At 41.3% G+C, this 13,860-nt stretch overlaps 1 protein-coding gene and 1 pseudogene across 1 annotated transcript in view; one reads left to right on the forward strand and one right to left on the reverse strand.

The window, feature by feature from the left end:
* LOC115136043 (potassium voltage-gated channel subfamily D member 3-like) overlaps nt 1–13,860 on the forward strand; it is a 118,300-nt gene that overhangs the window by 83,776 nt on the left and 20,664 nt on the right. The gene's annotated exons all lie outside the window — the stretch shown is intronic.
* Nucleotides 6,040–6,088, reverse strand: LOC115146424 (U7 small nuclear RNA; annotated as a pseudogene).

Here is a 13,860-nt window from a genome sequence, read left to right on the forward strand (position 1 = left end):
TATAAGTCCAGAAAGGTGTCGAGCTGCAGCTCACGTCCAAAGTGGTTTGAACTCTGAAATCTCAACACAAGATAGAGATGATAATCACCTCCCGGACAATCACTGGTATGGCTGATTAGCTGTCCTAAGTAAAGTACAGTGCCTTGCGAAAGTATTCGGCCCCCTTGAACTTTGCGACCTTTTGCCACATTTCAGGCTTCAAACATAAAGATATAAAACTGTATTTTTTTGTGAAGAATCAACAACAAGTGGGACACAATCATGAAGTGGAACGACATTTATTGGATATTTCAAACTTTTTTAACAAATCAAAAACTGAATAATTGGGCGTGCAAAATTATTCGGCCCCCTTAAGTTAATACTTTGTAGCGCCACCTTTTGCTGCGATTACAGCTGTAAGTCGCTTGGGGTATGTCTATCAGATTTGCACATCGAGAGACTGAAATGTTTTCCCATTCCTCCTTGCAAAACAGCTCGAGCTCAGTGAGGTTGGATGGAGAGCATTTGTGAACAGCAGTTTTCAGTTATTTCCACAGATTCTCGATTGGATTCAGGTCTGGACTTTGACTTGGCCATTCTAACACCTGGATATGTTTATTTTTGAACCATTCCATTGTAGATTTTGCTTTATGTTTTGGATCATTGTCTTGTTGGAAGACAAATCTCCGTCCCAGTCTCAGGTCTTTTGCAGACTCCATCAGGTTTTCTTCCAGAATGGTCCTGTATTTGGCTCCATCCATCTTCCCATCAATTTTAACCATCTTCCCTGTCCCTGCTGAAGAAAAGCAGGCCCAAACCATGATGCTGCCACCACCATGTTTGACAGTGGGGATGGTGTATTCAGGGTGATGAGCTGTGTTGCTTTTACGCCAAACATAACGTTTTGCATTGTTGCCAAAAAGTTCAATTTTGGTTTCATCTGACCAGAGCACCTTCTTCCACATGTTTGGTGTGTCTCCCAGGTGGCTTGTGGCAAACTTTAAACAACACTTTTTATGGATATCTTTAAGAAATGGCTTTCTTCTTGCCACTCTTCCATAAAGGCCAGATTTGTGCAATATACGACTGATTGTTGTCCTATGGACAGAGTCTCCCACCTCAGCTGTAGATCTCTGCAGTTCATCCAGAGTGATCATGGGCCTCTTGGCTGCATCTCTGATCAGTCTTCTCCTTGTATGAGCTGAAAGTTTAGAGGGACGGCCAGGTCTTGGTAGATTTGCAGTGGTCTGATACTCCTTCCATTTCAATATTATCGCTTGCACAGTGCTCCTTGGGGTGTTTAAAGCTTGGGAAATCTTTTTGTATCCAAATCCGGCTTTAAACTTCTTCACAACAGTATCTCGGACCTGCCTGGTGTGTTCCTTGTTCTTCATGATGCTCTCTGCGCTTTTAACGGACCTCTGAGACTATCACAGTGCAGGTGCATTTATACGGAGACTTGATTACACACAGGTGGATTGTATTTATCATCATTAGTCATTTAGGTCAACATTGGATCATTCAGAGATCCTCACTGAACTTCTGGAGAGAGTTTGCTGCACTGAAAGTAAAGGGGCTGAATAATTTTGCACGCCCAATTTTTCAGTTTTTGATTTGTTAAAAAAGTTTGAAATATCCAATAAATGTCGTTCCACTTAATGATTGTGTCCCACTTGTTGTTGATTCTTCACAAAAGAATACAGTTTTATATCTTTATGTTTGAAGCCTGAAATGTGGCAAAAGGTCGCAAAGTTCAAGGGGGCCGAATACTTTCGCAGAAAACACCCTTCACTCATCAACCCAGACTTGCCTTGTCATCATTACACACACCTGGTTCCAATCCCCACTCTATCACTGTATATATATACTCCCGCTGTCATTGGTCTTTGATGGTCATTGTAAATGTTGCTTGTTTTCCTGAGAGGAATCTCTCCTACTATTTCCTGAGTACTATTATTATTAGTACTAGTATTATTTTGCACTTTGGGTTTCGTCCAACTTTTGTATATATAGTCCTTTAATAAACTCATGCACCCGATGCATTGTCCCGGGTGCATGACACAGAGGATCGGAGGGAGAAAGTGACACCCATTATTCCCCTGTCCCGCATTGTGGCTGTCGTGTGGAATGTGGATGCTGACATCCGTCGAGCACTGAGACAGGAGGCCTCATCTGCCCACTGTCCCAAGGGGCATACCTACTTGCCCTCTGATGTGCGGGACCGTGGGCATACCTACGTGCCCTCTGTGGGACTGTCTCCTCGCCTGGGCACAAACAACACCTGTGTCGGGGCCCCCGGGTATAGCCCGTACTATCGACTGTCTCTCCGCCAGTACTGTTGGCCCACCTTGGCCCAGGACATCCGGGTTTATGTCTCTCCCTGCTCCACCTGCGCACAGAGCAAGACACCGAGACACCTCCCCTATGGCAAACTCCACCCGCTGCCAGTTCCACAACAACCCTGTTCCCATCTCTCTGTGAACTTTGTCACAGACGTTCCCCCCTCAGCGGGGCACACCACCATCCTGGTCGTTGTGGACCGGTTTTCCTCTGCCTGGTCTCCCTACTGCTATGCAGACCGCGGAGGCTCTCTTCTCTCACATCTTCCGGCACTACAGGATCCCGGAAGACATCGTGTCTGACCGTGGTCCTTAGTTCAGCGCCTGTGTCTGGAAGGCCTTCATGGAATGACTGGGGGCTCACGGTCAGCCTCACCTCCGGTACCGTCCCCAATCAAATGGGCAGGTGGAAAGGGTAAACCAGGAACTTCCACAGGCGTTGTCCCGACCGACCCGCACTGCAGCTTCGGGGTCGTCCCCAAGGTCGGCGGTGCCCCACTGCTGAAGCAGCGCATCATGGTGAGGGTACTGTCACACCAGCCTTTGCTTTGGCTCTCCTCCTGTCCAGCACAGGCGTTCGGCGTTGCCGGCCTGCTGCCGAACCTGCTGCTGGCAAGCGCCCTTCACTCATCAACCCCAGACTTGTCTCGTCATTACACACACCTGGTTCCAATCCCCACTCTATGACTTTATATATATACTCCCTCTGTCATTTGTCTTTGTCGGTAATCGTAAATGTTGCTCTTTTTCCTGAGAGGAATCTCTCCTACTATTTCCTGAGTACTTTATCATTTAGCATTTTGGGTTTCGTCCTGTTTTTGTATATATAGTGCTTTAATAATCTCAGTAGTTCTAAACCTATGACTACCTCCTGCCTACTCCTCTCTACACTTGTGACATGAGAGTAGTTTCTAAATGTCCCAAAGTATTATGTCTCTGTCCCTCTCTGCCCCCCCCATCATCTCCTTTGTAACAAGCCGCCATATTGTGTCAGTACGCTAGGGACCTGTTTTAATGTATTACGTTTGTATGTTTATCCTGTGTTACTATTTAGTTAGCTAGTAAATAAATAATTAAACCAATTTGTGTAGTACTGAATCATAAGTAAGGCTGGGTTTTTTGCAGATGCAGGAGGTTACGACTGTTCAGAATGATATGATACGAGGTTATGATTAAAACGTTGACTGTTTTATGGATGTGATAGGCAAAGACCTTTCAGAGTTTAATTCAGATGGTAACTCTTTAAACAACAACTGTCGTTTTGCCCCAATTCCTAATGTGTTAATTGTTACATGATTCATTTAAATCGGGTAACAATTAAACATAGTTAGTTTATTAGATAAATAACAGTCGTCAGATTAATGAAAGCAAAGTCACCACATATGCTTGGCCTGCCAATATTGTTCTTCTCGGGCCAACATTATATTTCAAAACTCAAGCTTTGATATCAAAATAGGTCATCAGTTGGTGTAGCACTTGCAAGGCACAGCTGAGTATAATTTGCAAATACTTATCTTTTTATTTTTACAAGACTGATGGTACCTGCATTTGATGGTCATGGTGTTCAGGTCAGAAAGTTGGGGTTCTAGAAAAATGCCAGCGTTTCCGACTTGGAATTCCGTGTTGGATGACCGTTCAAAACTGTTTTTCCCAGTCGGATCTCGTTTTTGTTGCGAGTTCCCAGTTGTCTTGAACGCACTGAAGTCAGAGATGTCAGAGTTCCTAGTTCCCAATTGTTTTGAACACTGCATTAGTCTCAGCCGACGGAGAGAGCAGGAGAGACAGTCTCTCCCTGCTCTCTCCTTCCTTTCCTCCGGTGAGACTGACCAGAGAGAGGGGGCATCGTCTTCCACTTGATGGCGAAACTTGAGCCTCACTGCATCCGCATCTGCATCAAACACAAATTCATGTTGTTCCTTTGACCAGAGAAAGTGGAATATTCCTGAATATTAAAATAGACATGACGAGCTGCTATGTTTGGTGATTGACTAGGAATGCCTTGAAGATCGCGATCGACCGGTTGGTGACCACTGTTGTAGGCTCTATGTACAAACGAAAAAACACTAAACCTCAGAATTCAAGAATTGCATCACAAAGATCATTCATTATTAATTCATTAAGGGCAGGTCTTAAGGAACATTATGATTTTAAGAAAATGCATTTCAAAAGAATGGAATGGTGTATTTGGAGTTTAAATATACTGTATTACTGTGCTTTGAGTGTAGCGAGTGCAGGTGCATGCAGCACATGGAATTATTGTAATTCTGCCAAAAAGTTAGATTTTGAAATAGAGCTCAAGGGGTCATTTTTAAGAGGTGATTGGCAAGTATAGGCGATTTGCCTTTGTGTCAATTCCAAGCTGCGCTGTTCATCAGGTTCTTCATATAGGTCTACAATTTAACAATTGCTAATATTATCATCAGACTGTCAATTTAATCTTGTCTTCAGGCTAACGCATGTTACCGCTGTGCGGGAGCTTCGTGAGTTTTTTGTTGTTAGAAGCAGGCCTACAGTGGGTATCGTAAGTATTCAACCCCCGTGGATTTCTTCCCATTTCATTGTGCTACTAAGTGGGATTCAAATTGATTTAACAGGCCCTTTTATCAACGATCTACAGAAAAAGGTTGCAGGCACCAAAGGCAAATGCTATCCTGCTTCTCGTAGGCCCGTGAAACTCAACAAATGGTGGGAATGTGTGGATTTCTCAATTCCCTTCTCTGGCCCATTGTATTGACCAGTTCAATGGGGAGAAATGTCAGTCCCTGGAAAAAAAACTTTGCGCTATCCAGGAGCATGAGTACAGGACACCAATAAGCTGCTCCCAAAAATGTTAAACCAGCATCAGGAAATTGAGTCTACCATAGTACATGTGGGATTCAGATGAAGAGAGAGCAGCAGTGTTCTCTGGGGGGGGGATCCAAGTCACCATCGGGGCCAAAAAGTATAGGGACAGTAGGGCAACATAGGCTGAGATGAACTCTGCGTTCTTAACCGCAGATCGGCAGTTCCAAACACTGCCGGAGAACATGAATTCCACAGGGGTTGAGCGCGCAGGTTACACTAAATTAGAAGGGTTGCAGCCAAGGGTTGGGGAGCGTCTGTAAAGCCTACAGGGAGAGGAGCGAACAGTTATAAAGAAACACACAGATTTCAAAGTTACAAAAGATCATCTGAAACTAACTAGGTAAGATACTCAACAGAGAGTGGTCTGGAGCCTTCCTCGAACTCGACAGAACAACTTGACAGAACAGTCTTTGTTTCTGCGACGAGACCGCCAGTGACATGACCACCGATGAAAAAACGGGAGACTGAAGTACTAACACTAATTGCTAATTGTCTAGCAGAGGTGAAGAGCACACCGCCAGGTACTAATTGCTGATTGCCTCGGAGAGGAAAAACTCCCCCTCTAATACAGCCACTGATTGCCAAAACAGCAGTCACAAAATGCCCTTTCCCTTAATCCTGGTTCATGTGTCAACAATCAACTGCAAGGTATGAGCAGTCAGCAGATCACACAACAAGTAGGTTACTCAGAAGACAGTCAGCACTTAAAGTATATGGCCCTAGCTAGCAAAAAAACAGTACTAGATAACAACAGATTAAGACTAATTATACTTATCAGGAGTCCTCTAGCTATAGATTGAAGCACACTGAGATGGAGCCAACCTGCCCTTCTTAAGGCTTTTCGAGAAAAAAAAAGTATTATCTTTGACATATAAGTGGGGGCTTTCTCCTTGAGGAAACCTACTGGACAAATACTAAAAGCATTTTTTTCATAACCTGTAGGTAGGTATGACTAATCTGAATGGATAGTTTAGAGTTGCTGCTTTTTTTTCTATAACCTGTAGGGAACACAATATGTGGTCTATACTTGGAATGTAGGTTTCTCACTCATGGGTGACATAAATTGGAGTGGTATTAAATGTAATACTGTAGTATTACTATCATTAAAAAATGCTAGTGTTTTAGCGACACTCGTTTTTTGCGGAAATTACTGTAGTATTTACTGCAGTGTTTTTTTGCAGATAAAACTGTAGTATTTACTACAATATTCTATAATAAATACTACACATGATCATGATTTCTTTGTGGGTAAACTATGTCACAAAGGTCAAGAACAGACAGTGATAATTTCTTCACCCGCACATTTGGATTATATCTTTGCTTTGTCGGAGGTACATTCTTATTATTTCAATCCTTTCACATGTTCCAATTCTTTAACGATGTCACGACTTCCGCCGAAGTACCTTTTGTGGGAGGACATTATGAACACATTCTTAAATTCCCATCCCTAGCGAGAAAAACTGAAGCCAGAGAGTTAGAGCAACATAATATTCAGTGCTGTCTAATTTGAGTATAATGCAGCCTGTTTCTTTTGGGATGTTTTCTGTCCTCTGATACAGAGAGCTGTAAACCCCTATCTGCAGATGAAGAGGTCACAATGAATGTTCCAAGAGAACAAGGGTACATGGATTATATGTGTAGCTACATTTTGTGAACAAAAAAAACAAGGTTTAAAAGTAACACACAATGTATAAACCTATTACAACTGGAGCAGACCAACCCTGCTGGGTGTCCAGGCTTCTGTTCCAGCCCAGCACTAACACAACTGATTCAATGTAACAAACCTAATTAGTTAGTAATCAAGTGCGCTATTGCTGGGCTGGAACAGAAGTCTCCCCCCCCCCCCTCCCGTAGTGCAGGAATCAGTGGAGCGAGGTGGGCCACCTTTTGTTTTTGACTTTTTTTTGTTCACCTGAAATGATCCATTAGTAATAATAGGCTTGTTAGTCAAATGTCTAACCTTTTACATACGAGTTAGCTTACTTTTACACTTTGGAAATGATGTGAAAGTGTTGATTCTTTGAAGTGTTTTAACTTGTTTTAATTGTGAACTATTATTCAAGATGAGCTTGTGTCGATGTTGATTAATCACAGATCACAATCCTGCAATAAAGAGAGGAAGGGAATCTGTCTCTAATTTGTCGGTTTCTGTGATGTATTCTCAAATGAACATGACCTTTTTGTTCAGTCATAAGCTCTCCAATTAGTGTTATTTGATTGTCACTATTTTTCAGGCTATCAGCCATGTGAACCCATTTTGCAGCTGATGCAGCCATAGGCCTACAGCAGTGGGTCCCAACTCCAGTCCTTGTGTACCCCCAACAGCACACATTTTAGTTGTAGCCCCGGATAAACAGACCTGATTCAACTCAGAGGGCCTAATGATTAGTTGGTAAGTTGATTCAGGTGTGTTTGTCCGGTGCTACAATAAACTGTAATGTTGGGGGTACTCGAGGACCGGAGTTGGGAACCACTGGCCTACAATATGATGGCATTAGGCTTATGGACATTTGCAATGCAGCCTTGACATTGTGCATCTGAAGCAGAGAATAGCTTAACTCACATTGTTCACATAGTGTTCAGCTATATGTTCTCAATTTTAAAAACGATACCAGCAGATAATGTATATGAGGCTAATCCTTATACTGGATTTTGTACATGCCTTGTGTTGACATGAAAGGATTTAGTGCAAATCCAATCCTTGTAATCTAGGTGGTGAAATGTATGGAAGCAAGAGATGACGGAATCCTTATCTTAAAATATACACACAACTACTACCACCAAGTTCAATACCAGATATTTTTCTCCCAAAAGGTCTGATTGGTACTTGGATGTGCTCCTGTAATAATGAAGATGGTTTGCCTCAGACTACCACAACAATGACATCGTCTATGTTAAATGTGTTTAAATTGTAAAAGAAAGAAAATAGTTGGGCTATAAAAAAAAATACAGCTTTTTCGATGGAGCTAGGCAAGGCAGAGATGACAAAATACTTTTCTTTTCACCGTACAACAATATAGCATAGTATTAAAGTACAGTATGTTTACAACATCATAAACAATAGTATTTTACACATTCCAAAATTACATTTGATATATTCATATGGTTTAAAAGGGGCATTTTTGTCACGGCGAGAAGGTGAAGGTGCTCTCTACACAAATGACACAACAGAATCATTTAGGTTGACCAAGGCACAGCATACAGTATGAAAACCAAATTGTACAACTGAGGGATGTCTCCTTTCATATCTGGAAAAGGACGAAGTAGAAGTAGAAAGTGATGCTGTGGCAGCATTGCTCATCTTCACAGTGGGAATCCAGTCGACATGGATGTCTTGATAAGAGGTCAGCTGGTTGAACCTACAGTAGGACATAAAACAAATGAAAAACACTCCTGATGTTAGAACATCACTTCCTCAGGTCACCTATACTATCAGGGAACTTAAGTGTTCAGTTGTGTTTCATTTCATTCATTCATTCATTCACATAAAGATTACATCTAGGTTAAGGTTAGGAAAAGGGTTCGGGTTATCTAAGATGCAATTTTAAAAAAAATACTTTTTACGTTAATTTGACAAGCTTGATCCCGTTTAGCCAGGACCCCTTCTCGGGCCTAGATTACATGGTTGGATTCAAGACAAGGTCTTCCTGTGCAATGGAAAGAAACTTCTCTGATATGGCCTACGCAACTACACGCTTATTAATAGCCTATATTATCACAATCCAATCTACTCATTACATTAGGAATAGTAGGCTTACATTAGTCTGCAAATGGGATGATAGAGGCATGCAATCCTTTGTTTGTCATAATATAAAGGGGCATTTTTATGGTGATAAGATAGCTTTCCCTAAACTTGCGACACATGCTAATCGCTAGACTACAAGCTAACTTACTGTAGTGTTTTTTTTTAACACCTGGTTAGCATAACAGCTAAACTAAACTCTAAAGAGAAAAATTCTGATTTGATTTACCAGTGATGAAATGGTCATAGCAGACCCTGTACTGACAGCTGTCTGGGTAGAGTTCTAGGCAGAGTTGCAAAGAAAAAGCCATATCTCTGTCCAGTGTCTGTGTGCTTTTGCCCATCCTAATATTTTATTTTATTGGCCAGTCTGAGATATGGCTTTTTCTTTGCAACTCTGCTTAGAAGGCCAGCATCCCGGGGTCGTCTCTTCACTGTTGACGTTGAGACTAGTGTTTTGCGGGTACTATTTAATGAAGCTACCAGTTGAGGACCCATGAGGCATCTGTTTCTCAAACTAGACACTCTAATGTACTTGTCCTCTTGCTCAGTTGTGCACCGGGGCCTCCCACTACTCTTTTAATTCTGGTTAGAGCCAGTTTGCACTGTTCTGTGAAGAGAGTGGTACACAGCGTTGTACGAGATCTTCAGTTTCTTGGCAATTTCTTGCATGGAATCGCCTTCATTTCTCAGAACAAGAATAGACTTGAAGAAAGTACTTTGTTTCAGGCCATTTTGAGCCTGTAATCGAACCCACAAATGCTGATGCTCCAGATACTCAACTAGTCTAATGAAGGCCAATTTTATTGCTTCTTTAATCAGGACAACAGTTTTCAGCTGTGAAATTGCAAAAGGGTTTTCTTAGCCTTATAAAATGATAAACTTGGATTAGTTAACACAACGTGCCATTGGAACACCGATGTAATGGTTGCTGATATAGGGGCCTATGTACCCCTATGTAGATATTTCATAAATAAATCTGCCGTTTCCAGCTACAATAGTCATTTACAACATTAACAATGTCTACACTGTGTTACTGATCAATTTGATGTTATTTTAAATGGACAAAAAAGTAGCTTTTCAAAAGAAGAACATTTCCAAGTGACCCAAAACATTTGAAAGGTAGTGTATGTTATAATAACTTGCATGCTAGTCTGTTATAACTCTCTTGGTAGTATATATTATAACTCTTTTTATTTTATCTAACCTCTTATTTAACTAGGCAACTATTATGCTAGTCTGTTATAACTCTCTTGGTAGTCTGTTATAACTCATAGTCTATGCTATAACTATCATGCTAGTAACTATGTTATAATAACTTGCATGCTAGTCTGTTATAACTCTTGGTGGTCCATGTTATACCTCATGGTAGTCTGTTAAAACTCTCTTGGTAGTCTGTTAGTCTATGGTAGTGCTAGTCTATGGTAGTCTGTTATAACTCATGTTAGTCTATGTTAACCTCTAGCGTCGAGCAATCCCGTATCCGGGAGCGTAATTATAGCCTCAAGCTCATTACCATAACGCAACGTTAACTATTCATGAAAATCGCAAATGAAATGAAAGAAATATATTCACTCACAAGCTTCGACTTTTGTTAACAACACTGTCATCTCAGATTTTCAAAATATGCTTTTCAACCATAGCTACACAAGCATTTGTGTAAGAGTATTGATAGCTAGCATAGCATTAAGCCTAGCATTCAGCAGGCAACATTTTCACAAAAACAAGAAAAGCATTCAAATAAAATCATTTACCTTTGAAGAACTTCGGATGTTTTAAATGAGGAGACTCTCAGTTAGATAGCAAATGTTCAGTTTTTCCAAAAAGATTACTTGAGTAGGAGAAATCGCTCGTTTTGTTCATCACGTTTGGCTAAGAAAAAAATCTGAAAATGCAGTCTCTACAACGCCAAACTTTTTACCAAATTAACTCCATAATATCGACAGAAACATGGCAAATGTTGTTTAGAATCAATCCTCAAGGTGTTTTTCACATATCTATTCGATGATAAATCATTCGTGGCAGCTGTGTTTCTCCTCGAAGCAAATGAAAAATACACGCAGCTGGAGATTACGCAATAATTGCAACGGAGGACACCAACCGGCCACCTGGTAGATGTAGTCTCTTAAGGTCAATCTTGCAATGATTTGCCTACAAATACGTCACAATGCTGTCGACACCTTGGGGAAACGACAGAAAGTCTAAGCTCATCCGTGACCCATACACAGCCATATAAGGAGACATTGGAACACAGCGCATTGACAATCTGGGGCACTTCCTGTATGAAATTTCATCTTGGTTTCGCCTGTAGCATTAGTTCTGTGGCACTCACAGACAATATCTTTGCAGTTTTGGAAACGTCAGAGTGTTTTCTTTCCAAAGCTGTCAATTATATGCATAGTCGAGCATCTTTTTGTGACAAAATATATTGTTTAAAACGGGAACGTTTTTTTTATCCATAAATTAGAAGCGCGCCCCCTATATCCAAGAAGTTAAACCTGTCATGATATTCTATAACTATCATGCTAGTCTATGTTATCATAACTCTAATGCTAGTCCATGTTATAACACCTATGCTATAGTCTGTTATAACAGACAGATGAGATTTATAACTCTCATGCTAGTCTATGTTATAATAACTCCCATGGTAGTCTGTTGTAACTCTCATGCTAGTCTGTTGTAACTCTCATGCTAGTCTGTTGTAACTCTCATGGTATGTGAAGATGTATGATTACTTGTCACAGTAGTTGAAATCCCAATGACACACTCATGCCTTGGATAGGTGTCCGGATTGGCTACTGATGGCAACAGAGTTTTGATTAGTGATGCTCCAGAGCAGTTTAGAATTCCAGCTAGTAGTTTTGAAAGTAGTGTTCACGAGGAAAAACGAGTCCCTGAAAATTTTGCACATTTGTGTCCTACTTCATCCAATATGTTACGAATTTGTTAGTTCTTAAGATCCCAGACTGCATCTTTAAGCACATCACAGCGGTAACTATGTTTGACAGATCTCCACTGCTTTCATTCGGTCCCCAAACAAATCAGTGAGTTAAATGGATTGTTTTGGTTGTGCGGTTTCTTTTGGAAATGCTGTGACCTATTCAATTTAGATAATTTAATGTTCGTCAGAATACAATCAAGGGGAACCCACTTTAAACTATTTCAATTTTGACGTGGAAACAATTGCCGACGTTTCTTTAATGAAGACCAAGAAATTGGACGGATAAAATTCGGACACAGACCGAATACATTTCTTCACAATTCACTTCCTTGTCCCCATCATCCTCATCTCATTCCTCTGTAAAGATAATACAATACAAAATACCAATATGGATCATCCCACAATGCCAATATAATGTCCGAAGAAGCTCATTCGCTCAAATCTTAACCATAGACCATTTGCCCTGCCACATGTTCACTTTATTGACCTGTATGAGTTGGATAAATTAGCATGTTCAAATGTCTAATTTTCTGCTAACTTCCTGATGAATTATAATCACTTGATTATAATGAGGTTCCATTCCAGTGACATTCACAATGTGGTTTAGGAGCTCTCTTTCTCCCTCTTTCTCTCAGTGTAGCTGTTTGTTTATCTCTCTCCTAATTCCTTCTGTCATCTTCCATGGTTGTGTCGAATGGATGCTAGTTCATGTATTTGTGTCTGAAAATCACACTGTAGTTCAGTCAAATTGCTTCACAGTTCCCTTGAACTACTTTAGCCCTGAGTTCCAAGCCACCTCCAATATAATTGTTGCCGTTTTGTAAATTGTTGGTTCGTAAAGTCTAAAAGAAGTCTAAAAGTAAAGAAATTAAACTGACCCGATCAGAACTGCCAGGAATGTTCAAAATGCCTACTTTTCTTTCACTAAACCCAGAGAGGGAGAGAGAACAACTATTCGTGAGGGGTTATTTTTTTCACATTTCTGTCTGACTGTAGAGATGTCATGCAGAGACAGAGCCGAGGGGGTGTCATCAATAATAGAGTGACAGACAGAAAGACAGAGAGCACGGACTGAGAGATCCACCACTTGACAGCCAAGACACAACACAACATGCCCGTCTCGATGCTTCAGAGATGCTGCAGCTCTGAGACTCCATTCTGACAGCTGAGAGATTGATGAGAAAGGATTCTATGACTCTGGGCTGCATTTCAAATTACACCATATTCTGGATATTTTACTTTAGCCCTGAGCCCATAAATTGCACATAGACAGACCTCTGGTCAAAGGTAGTGGGCTATATGGAAAGGTGGTAGGCGGCAGATAGCCTGGCGGCTGAGAGCCCTTAAAAGGTTTGACTTAAACGCTTGACTCTGAAAAAGGAGCACAAGACAGAAAGTAGAAGAAAGCTGTCTTTTTTAGGAGTACCTGTTGGTTATTATTAAAGCATACCATTTGCCATCCATTTAGCTCAGAGAAAAGGGAGAATGTCAACTTCAAATACTGCAGGAAGGGATAGGAAGGATTTGAGGGAACATCACTTTTGCTCACACACATTTCTACAGCTGGCAGAATTGTGTTTCTATTTTCCAGAGGTTGGAAGTCGGTGGGCGGTTAACAGTGAGAGTGGTAGGCAGGGGGAGTCTGCAGATGACAGGCCATACGAGATATTTGGAAATGGAGAGGGCGTGTGATGCCAGCGCTCACATCAGTGGTGTTCCTTCAGGCCCGGAGAGTCCCCTGAGGGGCAGTGAAGTCAACAGCCTATGGGCTATCTGTTAGGAGTCCAATCTCTGCAGGAAGCAGTGGGGAGGAAAGTTTAAAGGCCCAGTGCACTTCATCTTACCAAAACAAGCAGACATTTCAGGTAGTCTTTTCAAACAGCTCTTACACTAAAACGGCATTATCATAATTTTCACAGTATTATTCCAACCTCAGAGCGTTTTGACAAGACTACCTGAAATTTGGTAAGATGGAGTTTTGGGCTGCTTGGTGGCATCACCAGGCGGTAAATTAG

This window comes from Oncorhynchus nerka, linkage group LG2, assembly GCF_034236695.1.
Source record: "Oncorhynchus nerka isolate Pitt River linkage group LG2, Oner_Uvic_2.0, whole genome shotgun sequence".
In the NCBI taxonomy this organism is placed as follows: Eukaryota; Metazoa; Chordata; class Actinopteri; order Salmoniformes; family Salmonidae; genus Oncorhynchus; species Oncorhynchus nerka.